Source organism: Heterocephalus glaber, unplaced genomic scaffold, assembly GCF_053883595.1.
Source record: "Heterocephalus glaber isolate CG9 unplaced genomic scaffold, H.glaber_assembly_v1.0 deba00000937, whole genome shotgun sequence".
NCBI lineage: Eukaryota > Metazoa > Chordata > Mammalia > Rodentia > Bathyergidae > Heterocephalus > Heterocephalus glaber.
The window spans coordinates 4,111,767-4,117,125 of NW_028258173.1; positions in this window are offsets into that span (position 1 = coordinate 4,111,767).

The window sequence follows — 5,359 nt, forward strand, 5'->3', positions numbered from 1 at the left end:
CTGAGGATTTACCTCAGTGGTTTCGCCGCCTGCTGCGCAAGCGCAAAGTCCCAAGTTTGATCCCCGGTACCAAAAAAGAAGAAAAAGAAAGAGCAAAGATAAAAGCACACGCTGCGTCTGGGAACAGAGCATGGAAAGCTATGAGAACCCACAGTGCTGACTTTATCAGGGAACAAATTCCTTTATGAGGCAGAGGCTATTTCCACAGTCTGGATTCTGTTTACCTGTTTCTGCACCAACCAGATTACTGTCCGGGTTAGTAAATGGAGACCAGAGCTACTGTGAGAAATCTGGCAGGTTGAGGAATCAGGGAGTAAAATCGGTGCCAGAACAAATCCATGGGTGGCTTCTGGGTGTTCAGTAACCAGAGTCAAAACAGGCCCTGGCCTGCCAGGGAGCAGAGTCCTATAGAGCCTTGCCTCAGGAAAAGGAAAAGCTCCAAACTGGGAAGGGCCAGCGGACAGGGGAGGAGGAGTCAGCAGACAGCAGAGCCGGCCAGCCACTGAGGCCTGGGTTTCCAGGAGCCAGGGCACAGGGGTCCCTGCTGTGATAAGCTACGAAGACAGCCAGGGAAAAACCAGGCCAGGCTGGGGCCCATCCACAGGGCCAAGTTCCCTCTTCCTCCTTTTTCAAGGCAATGATTTAAAAAAAAAAAAAAAGTAGCTGTGTGTGGTAGCACAAGCCTGTTATCCCAGCATTGGGAGGTTGAGACAGGAGGATCACTGCAAGTTCCAGGCCAGGTAGGCTATGTAGTGAGTTCAAGACCAGCCTGAACTTCTAGTGAGATTCTGTCTCAACAACAACAACAAAAGAGATTTGCTTTTTAGCCCTCTATTCCCAAGCTGGGCCATTGCCTTCTATACTAATAACAACCTTTTCTCTTTAGCTTTTTACTTTTATTTTGTTAACTCATTAATTTGAGAGGGCTAGAGATTGAACCAGGGCTTCACACATGCTAAGCACACATTCTGCCACTGAGCCACACACCCTCAGCTAATTTTCTTTTTGTTGTTCAGGGTTTTTTGGTTTTTTGAGAGAAGGTCTCACTATGTGACCCACACTGGCCTCAAATTAAGGGTGATCCTCCTGCCTCAGCCTCCTGAGTGCGGGGATTACAGGTGTGTGCCACCACATCTGGCAGTATTTTTCCCCCTCAGCCAATTTTAATATCACTCTAAAAATAGTTCCAAAAATAGAAGGATCTAGACATGGTGACACACACCTGTAGTCCCAGAATTTAGGAGGCTGAGGCAGGAGGATCACAGCAAGATCTAGGATAACCTGGGCTACAAAAGGAGCTAAAGACCATCCTGAATTTTCTAGCAAGATCCTGTTTTAAGAATCCAAAATAAGGGCCGGGGATTTAGTTCAGTGGTTTTGGTTGCCTGCTGTGCAAGCGCAAGGACCCGAGTTCGATCCCTGGTACCAAAAAAAAAAAAAGAATCCAAAATAATAATGATAATGGAATAATCAAATATCCTTTATCTAGATATTCTGCTTCTAATGAGTCCATTTGCCTTATCATTCTCTTTTCTTCTCTCTTTAAATACACACACACACATATACATATTCATATATTCATCTGTGTGTATATACCATATATGTACATGTGTATGTATTTATACAGGCTTTAGCCTGAACCATTTTTATTTTAATTTTTTTTTTAACCTGAACCATTTTTACATTGAAGGCATTATGACACTTCACTCTGAAATACTTCATTCTCTTTTGTAATCACAGTACAATCATCAAAAATCAAGAAATTTAAAGGGCTTGGTAGCCCACACCTGCGATCCCAGCATACCAAGAGGCTGAGGCAGGAGAATTGCAAGTTTGAGGCCAGCCTGGGCTACATAGTTAAGACCATATCCCAAAAACTAACTGAATAATATTAAAAGGGCTGGGAATGTAGCTCAGCATGCTGTGAATGTGATCCCTAGTGTCAACAAAAGAAAAAAGAAAAATTAAGAAACTTAACATGGAGACAGTGATAAATCTAGTCCTTTTTTTCCCCGAAGCACTGACATATAGTAGGCAGGTGTCCACCACTATGGTGTCTGGTCTGCCCATCCCACTTGCTCTAGCATTATAGTAAATAAAGGCAAAGTTTGTGTTAATGTAAAAACTATATCAATCAAGGGAAGAAAGTTAAATTGCTCACTTCTTCACCATGTAGGCTTGCTATGAACGCATCCTCCCAGACTTTTTCTATACTATAGACGTTTATATGTAGCATGTCATATGCCTCATGTACGTTCCTATATGTTGTCTCTTATCTTGCTGAAAGCACAGCCTAAGGGAACAACTCTCAACCTACATGTGGTGACAGGTTTCCTGCCAGCATCCGTGAGGTGTCTCAGGAACTTGTCAAAAATGTTAAAGCAAGTACAGTTTGTGAGTCATTTCCTTTAAAACTCTAGAGTGGCCAGGCATAGTGACACATGCCTCTAATTCCACCACTCAGGAGGCAGAGGCAGGAGGATCTCTGTGAGTTCAAGGCCAGCCTGAACTACATAGAGAGACCCTGTCTCAAAAAACCAAGTCAAACCAAAAAAAACCCCTCTAGAATGGATTCAAGCTACACCCATCATATTCTCATTTCTGACTTTTTCTTTTTCTTTTTTTTTTGGTACCGGGGATTGAACTTGGGACCTTGCACTTTCAAGGCAGGCATCAGAAACACTGAGCTAAATCCTTGGCATATTCTCATTTCTGTATATTCTGAGATAATTCTTTGCAAATTAAAATATTTTTTGCCTTTTTTTTTTTCCTTGATCACTTGAGACAGGGTCTCACTACACAGTTCAGGCTGGCCTTGAACTCACTATGTAACCCAGGTTGGCCTCAAACTGGTGGCAATCCCCCTGCCTCAGCTTCCTGAGTAGCTAGAATCACAGCTTGAATCAAGCCCAGCTTGAATATTTTAGTTTTCCAACTCCATTTCCTTCCTTGACCTGAACAGCTCAGGCAACAGAGCTATGGATCTTTCAAGACCTTTTCCTGAGCATTCACTGTTCGGACCGGACTGCCACGATAGGCAGAGATTGGTGAGGGGCCTGATTACAGGGCCCACAGGCCTTTGGTTGGACTTCGTGGCTTGTGGAAAGCCATAAACATAGCACTCCTGAGACAAGATAGCTCCTACTGAGGGCAACAAATTATGAAGCCCCCCAGGGTAGGGAAGGACCTTAACTTTTCCCTTTGAGATGTTAAACTTGCTCCCTATCTTGCTCCTCTACAATTTTTGGTGAGTAATAAAAGCGGGCCCATCCTGGAGTTCGGGAAGCCTGTCCACTAGACAGTTTCCTCCCGTCTCCTATTGAAAATCGTGTACTGTGTCTGTCTTTCTTTTATTCCCCGTCTTTCTCCCTACCGGTATTCGGGAGTCTGAAGAGCTCCCGAAAATTTGCCCCTGTGTGTAGAGAAACACATCAATTTTGTTTTGTTTTGCTTTTTCCTTTTGTTTTAGGAGACAGGGTCTTCCTATGTAGTTCATTCTGGCCTTGAATTCATTATGTAGCCCAGGCTGGCCTTGAACTCTGTGCGATCCTCCTGCCTCAGCCTCCTGAATGCTGGAATTATAGGCATGGACCATCATGCCTGGCTCAGAAACACATCGATTTTGTGAGCATGTATTATGTGGCAATACGAGTGAGTTAATCCACATTATATCACTGAACATCTTGCTTTTGGTCATGTAGTAGTCTTGGAGATTTTCCATGTGGTGAACATGGATCTTCAAATGACTAAATGCCTTTTGCTGCTTGGATGTACAGATGCCCCTTGACTTAGGATGAGCTTCTTTTAATAAACCCATTGTAAGTTGAAAACACCTTAAATTGAAAATGCATGTGCTAGATCTGACTTAGCCAGACATGGTGGTGCACACCTGTAATCCCACCTACTTGGGTGGCTGAGGCAGGAGGATCACAAATTCTAGGTTAGCCGTGGGCCACTTCATGAAACTGTCTCAAAATTTTAAAAAGATTTGGGGAGTAGCTTAGTGGTGAAATGCCTGCCTCGGTGTGCAGAGCCCTGGGTTTAATTGCCAGTACCACAAAAATAAATAATAAAAATGGACCTGACCTCCTGAACATCCTAGCTGAACCCAGCCTGCCTAAATGTGCTGTTGTGCTCATCAGCCTACAGTTAGGCAAAAATCATCTAATACAAAACCTATCTGATTTAAAAAAAATTTTTTTTTTCCCTGTACCAGGGATCAAACTCAGGACCTTGCACTTGCCAGGCAAGAGGGTGCCACTGAGCTAAATCCCCAGCCCCTAAAAAAAATTTTTTTGAGTCAGGGTCTTGCTGTGTTTTGCAGGCTGGGCTCAGTCTTGTGACTGGAGGGTCTGCCTCCCTTAGGCTCACAGGTAGCTGGGGCTACAGGTCCCCAGGTCACAGACACTATGAGAACAGAGCACCTGCCAACCAACCCCTGTGGAAAATAGTGAATTTCTGGGTGTGTTCCCGCACCACTCTAAAGTGGAAATCATGGAGCCACGAGTCAGGGACTGTGCTTATTCCCCATTGAACGCTATTTGGGTTCTGCTCTGTTCTTTGTCACCAAGAATGCCACAGCGGATGCTCCTGAGCTGCTGCTAGACATGCAGGGAGGGGAAGAGCAGCTGGGCGGGGTGCAGATGACTGGCTCCTTGCACACAGCCACGGGTGGGTGGCAGAAAGGTCCTCTCAAGGTCATGGTGAGGCTCCCGGCTAAGACCCCAGGACTTTCAGTGACAAAGTCAAATGTCAGGTGGAGGGGAGGGCAGGGTGGACAGAAGCAAAGGCAGAACAAGCACTGGCTGGAGAAGACTTTACGAGAGGGTCGGTGAACTGTGCAGGGCCGGACAGGAAATGCTTAAGCACCAAGGACCAAGCTACCCCTCCTCTCTACCATGTAGCTCAGAAGGTGCCCTAGTGATAGAATCAAGGGCCTGTGCATGCTAAGCAAGCACAGTCTCTACCACTGAGCTACCTCCTCAGAGATCCTTCTGCCTCAGCCTCCCAAGTAGTTGGGACTGAATTTGCACACCAACATACCCTATTTATATTTTATAACTTTTATACCTCATGAAGTTATATTTACTTTTTAATTTTTTCATTCATCTAAAAAATGTATAACCATTCTCAGCTGGGGCTCTGTCCACCTAAAATGGAACGACAGGGCGACTGCCACTGTTAACAAAGAGATAATCCAGGGATAACAGAGACTGCAGACTGGGATCCCTGTGCTGTGGCGGACCCTTCATGCTGCTGAAGACACTGGGGCAGAGGGAAGCTTTTAAAAGAAAGAAAGGAAAAGCCTAGTATATTAGATTTCCCATCACTGGGATATAAAATACCCAACAGCCACAAC